The sequence below is a fragment of the Phalangium opilio genome, unplaced genomic scaffold, assembly GCF_054372755.1.
Source record: "Phalangium opilio isolate 3A_F unplaced genomic scaffold, DU_Popi_V2 ptg000505l_1, whole genome shotgun sequence".
Lineage (NCBI taxonomy): Eukaryota > Metazoa > Arthropoda > Arachnida > Opiliones > Phalangiidae > Phalangium > Phalangium opilio.
The window spans coordinates 1,602,662-1,616,198 of NW_028324239.1; the positions used below are offsets into that span (position 1 = coordinate 1,602,662).

Consider the following 13,537-nt stretch of genomic DNA (forward strand, 5'->3'; position numbering starts at 1 on the left):
TGCGCCACGGAAGCCCAAAAAATAAATGTTCGTCAGGTATTGTGTAAAAACTTTGCCTTTTTACTTTACATTTGAGACTTCACAACACCGCTCCCGGGTGGGCTCGAACCACCAACCTATTGGTTAACAGCCGAACGCGCTAACCATTGAGCCACGGAAGCTCAGAAATTGAATGGTTGTCAGGTATTGTGGAAAAACTTTGCCTTTTTACGTTACATTTGAGACTTCACAACACCGCTCCCGGGTGGGCTCGAACCACCGACCTTTCGGTTAACAGCCGAACGCGCTAACCATTGCGCCACGGAAGCCCAAAAATTAAATGTTCGTCAGGTATTGTGGAAAAACTCTGACTTTTTACGTTACATTTGAAATCCCATAACACCGCTCCCGGGTGGGCTCGAACCACCAACCTTTCGGTTAACAGCTAAACGCGCTAACCATTGCGCCACGGAAGCCCAAAAATTAAATGTTCGTCAGGTATTGTAAAAACTCTGACTTTTTACGTTACATTTGACATCCCATAACACCGCTCCCGGGTGGGCTCGAACCACCAACCTTTCGTTTAACAGCCGAACACGCGCTAACCATTGCGCCACGGAAGCCCAAAAAATAAATGTTCGTCAGGTATTGTGGAAAAACTTTTCCTTTTTACGTTACATTTGAGACTTCACAACACCGCTCCCGGGTGGGCTCGAACCACCAACCTTTCGGTTAACAGCCGAACGCGCTATCCATTGCGCCACGGAAGCCCAAAAAATAAATGTTCGTCAGGTATTGTGTAAAAACTTTGCCTTTTTACGTTACATTTGAGACTTCACAACACCGCTCCCGGGTGGGCTCGAACCACCAACCTATTGGTTAACAGCCGAACGCGCTAACCATTGAGCCACGGAAGCTCAGAAATTGAATGGTTGTCAGGTATTGTGGAAAAACTTTGCCTTTTTGCGTTACATTTGAGACTTCACAACACCGCTCCCGGGTGGGCTCGAACCACCAACCTTTCGGTTAACAGCTGAACGCGCTAACCAATGCGCCACGGAAGCCCAAAAATTAAATGTTCGTCAGGTATTGTGGAAAAACTCTGACTTTTTCCGTTACATTTGACATCCCATAACACCGCTCCCGGGTGGGCTCGAACCACCAACCTTTCGTTTAACAGCCGAACACGCGCTAACCATTGCGCCACGGAAGCCCAAAAAATAAATGTTCGTCAGGTATTGTGGAAAAACTTTGCCTTTTTACGTTACATTTGAGACTTCACAACACTGCTCCCGGGTGGGCTCGAACCACCAACCTTTCGGTTAACAGCCGAACGCGCTATCCATTGCGCCACGGAAGCCCAAAAAATAAATGTTCGTCAGGTATTGTGTAAAAACTTTGCCTTTTTACTTTACATTTGAGACTTCACAACACCGCTCCCGGGTGGGCTCGAACCACCAACCTATTGGTTAACAGCCGAACGCGCTAACCATTGAGCCACGGAAGCTCAGAAATTGAATGGTTGTCAGGTATTGTGGAAAAACTTTGCCTTTTTACGTTACATTTGAGACTTCACAACACCACTCCTGGGTGGGCTCGAACCACCGACCTTTCGGTTAACAGCCGAACGCACTAACCATTGCGCCACGGAAGCCCAAAAATTAAATGTTCGTCAGGTATTGTGGAAAAACTCTGACTTTTTACGTTACATTTGAGACCCCACAACACCTCTCCCGGGTGGGCTCGAACCACCAACCTTTCGGTTAACAGCTGAACGCGCTAACCATTGCGCCACGGAAGCCCAAAAATTAAATGTTCGTCAGGTATTGTGGAAAAGATCTGACTTTTTACGTTACATTTGAGATCCCATAACACCGCTCCCGGGTGGGCTCGAACCACCAACCTATTGGATAACAGCCGAACGCGCTAACCATTGAGCCACGGAAGCTCAGAAATTGAATGGTTGTCAGGTATTGTGGAAAAACTCTGACTTTTTACGTTACACTTGAAATCTTATAACACCGCTTCCGGGTGGGCTCGAACCACCAATCTATTGGTTAACAGCCGAGCGCGCTAACCATTGAGCCACGGAAGCTCAGAAATTAAATGGTTGTCAGGTATTGTGGAAAAGTTATGACTTTTCACGCTACATATGAGACCCCACAACACCTCTCCCGGGTGGGCTCGAACCACCAACCTTTCGGTTAACAGCTAAACGCGCTAAAAAATGCGCCACGGAAGCCCAAAAATTAAATGTTCGTCAGGTATTGTGGAAAAACTCTGACTTTTTACGTTACATTTAAGACCCCACAACACCTCTCCCGGGTGGGCTCGAACCACCAACCTTTCGGTTAACAGCTGAACGCGCTAACCATTGCGCCACGGAAGCCCAAAAATTAAATGTTCGTCAGGTATTGTGGAAAAACTCTGACTTTTTACGTTACATTTGAGATCCCATAACACCGCTACCGGGTGGGCTCGAACCACCAACCTATTGGTTAACAGCCGAACGCGCTAACCATTGAGCCACGGAAGCTCAGAAATTAAATGGTTGTCAGGTATTGTGGAAAAGTTATGACTTTTCACGCTACATCTGAGACCCCATAACACCGCTTCCGGGTGGGCTCGAACCACCAATCTATTGGTTAACAGCCGAGCGCGCTAACCATTGAGCCACGGAAGCTCAGAAATTAAATGGTTGTCAGGTATTGTGGAAAAGTTATGACTTTTCACGCTACATCTGAGACCCCACAACACCTCTCCCGGGTGGGCTCGAACCACCAACCTTTCGGTTAACAGCTAAACGCGCTAAAAAATGCGTCACGGAAGCCCAAAAATTAAATGTTCGTCAGGTATTGTGGAAAAACTCTGACTTTTTACGTTACATTTGAGACCCCACAACACCTCTCCCGGGTGGGCTCGAACCACCAACCTTTCGGTTAACAGCTGAACGCGCTAACCATTGGGCCAAGGAAGCCCATATATTAAATGTTCGTCAGGTATTGTGGAAAAACTCTGACTTTTTACGTTACATTTGAGATCCCATAACACCGCTCCCGGGTGGGCTCGAACCACCAACCTATTGGATAACAGCCGAACGCGCTAACCATTGAGCCACGGAAGCTCAGAAATTGAATGGTTGTCAGGTATTGTGGAAAAACTCTGACTTTTTACGTTACATTTGAGATCCCATAACACCGCTCCCGGGTGGGCTCGAACCACCAACCTTTCGGTTAACAGCCGAACGCGCAATCCATTGCGCCACGGAAGCCCAAAAAATAAATGTTCGTTAGGTATTGTGGAAAAACTCTGACTTTTTACGTTACATTTGAGATCCCATAACACCGCTCCCGTGTGGCTCGAACCACCAACCTTTCGGTTAGCAGCCGAACGCGCTATCCATTGCGCCACGGAAGCCCAAAAAATAAATGTTCGTCAGGTATTGTGGAAAAACTCTGACTTTTCACGTTACATTTGAGACCCCACAACACCTCTCCCGGGTGGGCTCGAACCACCAACCTTTCGGTTAACAGCTGAACGCGCTAACCATTGCGCCACGGAAGCACAAAAATTAAATGTTCGTCAGGTATTGTGGAAAAACTCTGACTTTTTACGTTACATTTGAGATCCCATAACACCGCTCCCGGGTGGGCTCGAACCACCAACCTATTGGATAACAGCCGAACGCGCTAACCATTGAGCCACGGAAGCTCAGAAATTGAATGGTTGTCAGGTATTGTGGAAAAACTCTGACTTTTTACGTTACACTTGAGATCCCATAACACCGCTTCCGGGTGGGCTCGAACAATCAACCTTTCGGTTAACAGCTGAATGCGCTAACCATTGCGCCACGGAAGCCCAAAAATTGAATGTTCGTTAGGTATTGTGGAAAAACTCTGACTTTTACGTTACATTTGAGATCCCATAACACCGCTCCCGTGTGGGCTCGAACCACCAACCTTTCGGATAACAGCCGAACGCGCAATCCATTGCGCCACGGAAGCCCAAAAAATAAAGGTTCGTTAGGTATTGTGGAAAAACTCTGACTTTTTACGTTACATTTAGATCCCATAGCACCTCTCCCGTGTGGGCTCGAACCACCAACCTTTCGATTAACAGCCGAACGCGCTATCCATTGCGCCACGGAAGCCCGAAAAATAAATGTTCGTCAGGTATTGTGGAAAAACTTTGCCTTTTTACGTTACATTTGAGAATTCACAATACCGCTCCCGGGTGGGCTCGAACCACCGACCTTTCGGTTAACAGCCGAACGCACTAACCATTGCGCCACGGAAGCCCAAAAATTAAATGTTCGTCAGGTATTGTGGAAAAACTCTGACTTTTCACGTTACATTTGAGACCCCACAACACCTCTCCCGGGTGGGCTCGAACCACCAACCTTTCGGTTAACAGCTGAACGCGCTAACCATTGCGCCACGGAAGCACAAAAATTAAATGTTCGTCAGGTATTGTGGAAAAACTCTGACTTTTTACGTTACATTTGAGATCCCATAACACCGCTCCCGGGTGGGCTCGAACCACCAACCTATTGGATAACAGCCGAACGCGCTAACCATTGAGCCACGGAAGCTCACAAATTGAATGGTTGTCAGGTATTGTGGAAAAACTCTGACTTTTTACGTTACATTTTAGATCCCATAACTCCGCTCCCGGGTGGGCTCGAACCACCAACCTTTCGGTTAACAGCTAAACGCGCTAACCATTGAGCCACGGAAGCCCAAAAATTAAATGTTCGTCAGGTATTGTAAAAACTCTGACTTTTTACGTTACATTTGACATCCCATAACACCGCTCCCGGGTGGGCTCGAACCACCAACCTTTCGTTTAACAGCCGAACACGCGCTAACCATTGCGCCACGGAAGCCCAAAAAATAAATGTTCGTCAGGTATTGTGGAAAAACTTTTCCTTTTTACGTTACATTTGAGACTTCACAACACCGCTCCCGGGTGGCCTCGAACCACCAACCTTTCGGTTAACAGCCGAACGCGCTATCCATTGCGCCACGGAAGCCCAAAAAATAAATGTTCGTCAGGTATTGTGGAAAAACTCTGACTTTTTACGTTACACTTGAGATCCCATAACACCGCTTCCGGGTGGGCTCGAACAATCAACCTTTCGGTTAACAGCTGAATGCGCTAACCATTGCGCCACGGTAGCCCAAAAATTGAATGTTCGTTAGGTATTGTGGAAAAACTCTGACTTTTTACGTTACATTTGAGATCCCATAACACCGCTCCCGTGTGGGCTCGAACCACCAACCTTTCGGTTAACAGCCGAACGCGCAATCCATTGCGCCACGGAAGCCCAAAAAATAAATGTTCGTTAGGTATTGTGGAAAAACTCTGACTTTTTACGTTACATTTAGATCCCATAACACCGCTCCCGTGTGGGCTCGAAACACCAACCTTTCGATTAACAGCCGAACGCGCTATCCATTGCGCCACGGAAGCCCGAAAAATAAATGTTCGTCAGGTATTGTGGAAAACTTTGCCTTTTTACGTTACATTTGAGATCCCATAACACCGCTCCCGTGTGGCTCGAACCACCAACCTTTCGGTTAACAGCCGAACGCACTAACCATTGCGCCACGGAAGCCCAAAAATTAAATGTTCGTCAGGTATTGTGGAAAAACTCTGACTTTTACGTTACATTTGAGATCCCATAACACCGCTACCGGGTGGGCTCGAACCACCAATCTATTGGTTAACAGCCTAGCGCGCTAACCATTGAGCCACGGAAGCTCAGAAATTAAATGGTTGTCAGGTATTGTGGAAAAGTTATGACTTTTCACGCTACATCTGAGACCCCACAACACCTCTCCCGGGTGGGCTCGAACCACCAACCTTTCGGTTAACAGCTGAACGCTCTAAAAATTGCGCCACGGAAGCCCAAAAATTAAATGTTCGTCAGGTATTGTGGAAAAACTCTGACTTTTTACGTTACATTTGAGATCCCATAACACCGCTCCCGGGTGGGCTCGAACCACCAACCTATTGGATAACAGCCGAACGCGCTAACCATTGAGCCACGGAAGCTCAGAGATTGAATGGTTGTCAGGTATTGTGGAAAAACTCTGACTTTTTACGTTACATTTGAGATCCCATAACACCGCTCCCGGGTGGGCTCGAACCACCAGCCTTTCGGTTAACAGCCGAACGCGCAATCCATTGCGCCACGGAAGCCCAAAAAATAAATGTTCGTTAGGTATTGTGGAAAAACTCTGACTTTTTACGTTACATTTGAGATCCCATAACACCGCTCCCGTGTGGCTCGAACCACCAACCTTTCGGTTAGCAGCCGAACGCGCTATCCATTGCGCCACGGAAGCCCAAAAAATAAATGTTCGTCAGGTATTGTGGAAAAACTTTGCCTTTTTACGTTACATTTGAGACTTCACAACACCGCTCCCGGGTGGGCTCGAACCACCAACCTTTCGGTTAACAGCTGAACGCGCTAAAAAATGCGCCACGGAAGCCCAAAAATTAAATGTTCGTCAGGTATTGTGGAAAAACTCTGACTTTTCACGTTACATTTGAGACCCCACAACACCTCTCCCGGGTGGGCTCGAACCACCAACCTTTCGGTTAACAGCTGAACGCGCTAACCATTGCGCCACGGAAGCACAAAAATTAAATGTTCGTCAGGTATTGTGGAAAAACTCTGACTTTTTACGTTACATTTGAGATCCCATAACACCGCTCCCGGGTGGGCTCGAACCACCAACCTATTGGATAACAGCCGAACGCGCTAACCATTGAGCCACGGAAGCTCAGAAATTGAATGGTTGTCAGGTATTGTGGAAAAACTCTGACTTTTTACGTTACACTTGAGATCCCATAACACCGCTTCCGGGTGGGCTCGAACCACCAACCTTTCGGTTAACAGCTGAACGCGCTAAAAAATGCGCCACGGAAGCCCAAAAATTAAATGTTCGTCAGGTATTGTGGAAAAACTCTGACTTTTCACGTTACATTTGAGACCCCACAACACCTCTCCCGGGTGGGCTCGAACCACCAACCTTTCGGTTAACAGCTGAACGCGCTAACCATTGCGCCACGGAAGCACAAAAATTAAATGTTCGTCAGGTATTGTGGAAAAACTCTGACTTTTTACGTTACATTTAGATCCCATAACACCGCTCCCGTGTGGGCTCGAACCACCAACCTTTCGATTAACAGCCGAACGCGCTATCCATTGCGCCACGGAAGCCCGAAAAATAAATGTTCGTCAGGTATTGTGGAAAACTTTGCCTTTTTACGTTACATTTGAGATCCCATAACACCGCTCCCGTGTGGCTCGAACCACCAACCTTTCGGTTAACAGCCGAACGCACTAACCATTGCGCCACGGAAGCCCAAAAATTAAATGTTCGTCAGGTATTGTGGAAAAACTCTGACTTTTACGTTACATTTGAGATCCCATAACACCGCTACCGGGTGGGCTCGAACCACCAATCTATTGGTTAACAGCCTAGCGCGCTAACCATTGAGCCACGGAAGCTCAGAAATTAAATGGTTGTCAGGTATTGTGGAAAAGTTATGACTTTTCACGCTACATCTGAGACCCCACAACACCTCTCCCGGGTGGGCTCGAACCACCAACCTATTGGATAACAGCCGAACGCGCTAACCATTGAGCCACGGAAGCTCAGAAATTGAATGGTTGTCAGGTATTGTGGAAAAACTCTGACTTTTTACGTTACATTTGAGATCCCATAACACCGCTCCCGGGTGGGCTCGAACCACCAGCCTTTCGGTTAACAGCCGAACGCGCAATCCATTGCGCCACGGAAGCCCAAAAAATAAATGTTCGTTAGGTATTGTGGAAAAACTCTGACTTTTTACGTTACATTTGAGATCCCATAACACCGCTCCCGTGTGGCTCGAACCACCAACCTTTCGGTTAGCAGCCGAACGCGCTATCCATTGCGCCACGGAAGCCCAAAAAATAAATGTTCGTCAGGTATTGTGGAAAAACTTTGCCTTTTTACGTTACATTTGAGACTTCACAACACCGCTCCCGGGTGGGCTCGAACCACCAACCTTTCGGTTAACAGCTGAACGCGCTAAAAAATGCGCCACGGAAGCCCAAAAATTAAATGTTCGTCAGGTATTGTGGAAAAACTCTGACTTTTCACGTTACATTTGAGACCCCACAACACCTCTCCCGGGTGGGCTCGAACCACCAACCTTTCGGTTAACAGCTGAACGCGCTAACCATTGCGCCACGGAAGCACAAAAATTAAATGTTCGTCAGGTATTGTGGAAAAACTCTGACTTTTTACGTTACATTTGAGATCCCATAACACCGCTCCCGGGTGGGCTCGAACCACCAACCTTTCGGTTAACAGCTAAACGCGCTAACCATTGAGCCACGGAAGCTCAGAAATTGAATGGTTGTCAGGTATTGTGGAAAAACTCTGACTTTTTACGTTACACTTGAGATCCCATAACACCGCTTCCGGGTGGGCTCGAACAATCAACCTTTCGGTTAACAGCTGAATGCGCTAACCATTGCGCCACGGTAGCCCAAAAATTGAATGTTCGTTAGGTATTGTGGAAAAACTCTGACTTTTTACGTTACATTTGAGATCCCATAACACCGCTCCCGTGTGGGCTCGAACCACCAACCTTTCGGTTAACAGCCGAACGCGCAATCCATTGCGCCACGGAAGCCCAAAAAATAAATGTTCGTTAGGTATTGTGGAAAAACTCTGACTTTTTACGTTACATTTAGATCCCATAACACCGCTCCCGTGTGGGCTCGAACCACCAACCTTTCGATTAACAGCCGAACGCGCTATCCATTGCGCCACGGAAGCCCGAAAAATAAATGTTCGTCAGGTATTGTGGAAAACTTTGCCTTTTTACGTTACATTTGAGATCCCATAACACCGCTCCCGTGTGGCTCGAACCACCAACCTTTCGGTTAACAGCCGAACGCACTAACCATTGCGCCACGGAAGCCCAAAAATTAAATGTTCGTCAGGTATTGTGGAAAAACTCTGACTTTTACGTTACATTTGAGATCCCATAACACCGCTACCGGGTGGGCTCGAACCACCAATCTATTGGTTAACAGCCTAGCGCGCTAACCATTGAGCCACGGAAGCTCAGAAATTAAATGGTTGTCAGGTATTGTGGAAAAGTTATGACTTTTCACGCTACATCTGAGACCCCACAACACCTCTCCCGGGTGGGCTCGAACCACCAACCTTTCGGTTAACAGCTGAACGCTCTAAAAAATGCGCCACGGAAGCCCAAAAATTAAATGTTCGTCAGGTATTGTGGAAAAACTCTGACTTTTTACGTTACATTTGAGATCCCATAACACCGCTCCCGGGTGGGCTCGAACCACCAACCTATTGGATAACAGCCGAACGCGCTAACCATTAAGCCACGGAAGCTCAGAAATTGAATGGTTGTCAGGTATTGTGGAAAAACTCTGACTTTTTACGTTACATTTGAGATCCCATAACACCGCTCCCGGGTGGGCTCGAACCACCAGCCTTTCGGTTAACAGCCGAACGCGCAATCCATTGCGCCACGGAAGCCCAAAAATTAAATGTTCGTCAGGTATTGTGGAAAAACTCTGACTTTTCACGTTACATTTGAGACCCCACAACACCTCTCCCGGGTGGGCTCGAACCACCAACCTTTCGGTTAACAGCTGAACGCGCTAACCATTGCGCCACGGAAGCACAAAAATTAAATGTTCGTCAGGTATTGTGGAAAAACTCTGACTTTTTACGTTACATTTGAGATCCCATAACACCGCTCCCGGGTGGGCTCGAACCACCAACCTTTCGGTTAACAGCTAAACGCGCTAACCATTGAGCCACGGAAGCTCAGAAATTGAATGGTTGTCAGGTATTGTGGAAAAACTCTGACTTTTTACGTTACACTTGAGATCCCATAACACCGCTTCCGGGTGGGCTCGAACAATCAACCTTTCGGTTAACAGCTGAATGCGCTAACCATTGCGCCACGGTAGCCCAAAAATTGAATGTTCGTTAGGTATTGTGGAAAAACTCTGACTTTTTACGTTACATTTGAGATCCCATAACACCGCTCCCGTGTGGGCTCGAACCACCAACCTTTCGGTTAACAGCCGAACGCGCAATCCATTGCGCCACGGAAGCCCAAAAAATAAATGTTCGTTAGGTATTGTGGAAAAACTCTGACTTTTTACGTTACATTTAGATCCCATAACACCGCTCCCGTGTGGGCTCGAACCACCAACCTTTCGGTTAGCAGCCGAACGCGCTATCCATTGCGCCACGGAAGCCCAAAAAATAAATGTTCGTCAGGTATTGTGGAAAAACTTTGCCTTTTTACGTTACATTTGAGACTTCACAACACCGCTCCCGGGTGGGCTCGAACCACCAACCTATTGGTTAACAGCCGAACGCGCTAACCATTGAGCCACGGATGCTCAGAAATTGAATGGTTGTCAGGTATTGTGGAAAAACTCTGACTTTTTACGTTACATTTTAGATCCCATAACTCCGCTCCCGGGTGGGCTCGAACCACCAACCTTTCGGTTAACAGCTAAACGCGCTAACCATTGAGCCACGGAAGCCCAAAAATTAAATGTTCGTCAGGTATTGTAAAAACTCTGACTTTTTACGTTACATTTGACATCCCATAACACCGCTCCCGGGTGGGCTCGAACCACCAACCTTTCGTTTAACAGCCGAACACGCGCTAACCATTGCGCCACGGAAGCCCAAAAAATAAATGTTCGTCAGGTATTGTGGAAAAACTTTTCCTTTTTACGTTACATTTGAGACTTCACAACACCGCTCCCGGGTGGCCTCGAACCACCAACCTTTCGGTTAACAGCCGAACGCGCTATCCATTGCGCCACGGAAGCCCAAAAAATAAATGTTCGTCAGGTATTGTGGAAAAACTCTGACTTTTACGTTACATTTGAGATCCCATAACACCGCTACCGGGTGGGCTCGAACCACCAATCTATTGGTTAACAGCCTAGCGCGCTAACCATTTAGCCACGGAAGCTCAGAAATTAAATGGTTGTCAGGTATTGTGGAAAAGTTATGACTTTTCACGCTACATCTGAGACCCCACAACACCTCTCCCGGGTGGGCTCGAACCACCAACCTTTCGGTTAACAGCTGAACGCTCTAAAAAATGCGCCACGGAAGCCCAAAAATTAAATGTTCGTCAGGTATTGTGGAAAAACTCTGACTTTTTACGTTACATTTGAGATCCCATAACACCGCTCCCGGGTGGGCTCGAACCACCAACCTATTGGATAACAGCTGAACGCGCTAACCATTGAGCCACGGAAGCTCAGAAATTGAATGGTTGTCAGGTATTGTGGAAAAACTCTGACTTTTTACGTTACATTTGAGATCCCATAACACCGTTCCCGGGTGGGCTCGAACCACCAGCCTTTCGGTTAACAGCCGAACGCGCAATCCATTGCGCCACGGAAGCCCAAAAAATAAATGTTCGTTAGGTATTGTGGAAAAACTCTGACTTTTTACGTTACATTTGAGATCCCATAACACCGCTCCCGTGTGGCTCGAACAACCAACCTTTCGGTTAGCAGCCGAACGCGCTATCCATTGCGCCACGGAAGCCCAAAAAATAAATGTTCGTCAGGTATTGTGGAAAAACTTTGCCTTTTTACGTTACATTTGAGACTTCACAACACCGCTCCCGGGTGGGCTCGAACCACCAACCTATTGGTTAACAGCCGAACGCGCTAACCATTGAGCCACGGATGCTCAGAAATTGAATGGTTGTCAGGTATTGTGGAAAAACTCTGACTTTTTACGTTACATTTTAGATCCCATAACTCCGCTCCCGGGTGGGCTCGAACCACCAATCTTTCGGTTAACAGCCGCACGCGCTAACCATTGCGCCACGGAAGCCCAAACAATAAATGGTCGTCAGGTATTGTGGAAAAACTCTGACTTTTTACGTAACATTTGAGATCCCATAACACCGCTACCGGGTGGGCTTGAACCACCAACCTATTGGTTAACAGCCGAACGCGCTAACCATTGAGCCACGGAAGCTCAGAAATTAAATGGTTGTCAGGTATTGTGGAAAAGTTATGACTTTTCACGCTACATCTGAGACCCCACAACACCTCTCGCGGGTGGGCTCGAACCACCAACCTTTCGGTTAACAGCTGAACGAGCTAAAAAATGCGCCACGGAAGCCCAAAAATTAAATGTTCGTCAGGTATTGTGGAAAAACTCTGACTTTTCACGTTACATTTGAGACCCCACAACACCTCTCCCGGGTGGGCTCGAACCACCAACCTTTCGGTTAACAGCTGAACGCGCTAACCATTGCGCCACGGAAGCACAAAAATTAAATGTTCGTCAGGTATTGTGGAAAAACTCTGACTTTTTACGTTACATTTGAGATCCCATAACACCGCTCCCGGGTGGGCTCGAACCACCAACCTATTGGATAACAGCCGAACGCGCTAACCATTGAGCCACGGAAGCTCAGAAATTGAATGGTTGTCAGGTATTGTGGAAAAACTCTGACTTTTTACGTTACACTTGAGATCCCATAACACCGCTTCCGGGTGGGCTCGAACAATCAACCTTTCGGTTAACAGCTGAATGCGCTAACCATTGCGCCACGGTAGCCCAAAAATTGAATGTTCGTTAGGTATTGTGGAAAAACTCTGACTTTTTACGTTACATTTGAGATCCCATAACACCGCTCCCGTGTGGGCTCGAACCACCAACCTTTCGGTTAACAGCCGAACGCGCAATCCATTGCGCCACGGAAGCCCAAAAAATAAATGTTCGTTAGGTATTGTGGAAAAACTCTGACTTTTTACGTTACATTTAGATCCCATAACACCGCTCCCGTGTGGGCTCGAACCACCAACCTTTCGATTAACAGCCGAACGCGCTATCCATTGCGCCACGGAAGCCCGAAAAATAAATGTTCGTCAGGTATTGTGGAAAACTTTGCCTTTTTACGTTACATTTGAGATCCCATAACACCGCTCCCGTGTGGCTCGAACCACCAACCTTTCGGTTAACAGCCGAACGCACTAACCATTGCGCCACGGAAGCCCAAAAATTAAATGTTCGTCAGGTATTGTGGAAAAACTCTGACTTTTACGTTACATTTGAGATCCCATAACACCGCTACCGGGTGGGCTCGAACCACCAATCTATTGGTTAACAGCCTAGCGCGCTAACCATTGAGCCACGGAAGCTCAGAAATTAAATGGTTGTCAGGTATTGTGGAAAAGTTATGACTTTTCACGCTACATCTGAGACCCCACAACACCTCTCCCGGGTGGGCTCGAACCACCAACCTTTCGGTTAACAGCTGAACGCTCTAAAAAATGCGCCACGGAAGCCCAAAAATTAAATGTTCGTCAGGTATTGTGGAAAAACTCTGACTTTTTACGTTACATTTGAGATCCCATAACACCGCTCCCGGGTGGGCTCGAACCACCAACCTATTGGATAACAGCCGAACGCGCTAACCATTAAGCCACGGAAGCTCAGAAATTGAATGGTTGTCA

The 13,537-nt window shown here is 47.2% G+C and overlaps 5 non-coding genes across 5 annotated transcripts; all 5 read right to left on the minus strand.

Annotated features, from left to right (window-relative positions):
• Positions 1–235: 235 nt before the first annotated feature.
• On the minus strand, positions 236–308 carry TRNAN-GUU (transfer RNA asparagine (anticodon GUU)). Its single transcript has one exon. It is a non-coding gene; the product is annotated as a tRNA-Asn (tRNA).
• Positions 309–3,324: 3,016 nt separating this feature from the next.
• TRNAS-GCU (transfer RNA serine (anticodon GCU)) lies at positions 3,325–3,396 on the minus strand. The gene has a single exon. It is a non-coding gene; the product is annotated as a tRNA-Ser (tRNA).
• Positions 3,397–6,257: 2,861 nt separating this feature from the next.
• On the minus strand, positions 6,258–6,329 carry TRNAS-GCU (transfer RNA serine (anticodon GCU)). Its single transcript has one exon. It is a non-coding gene; the product is annotated as a tRNA-Ser (tRNA).
• Positions 6,330–7,869: 1,540 nt separating this feature from the next.
• Positions 7,870–7,941, minus strand: TRNAS-GCU (transfer RNA serine (anticodon GCU)). The gene has a single exon. It is a non-coding gene; the product is annotated as a tRNA-Ser (tRNA).
• Positions 7,942–10,215: 2,274 nt separating this feature from the next.
• On the minus strand, positions 10,216–10,288 carry TRNAS-GCU (transfer RNA serine (anticodon GCU)). The gene has a single exon. It is a non-coding gene; the product is annotated as a tRNA-Ser (tRNA).
• Positions 10,289–13,537: the final 3,249 nt, after the last annotated feature.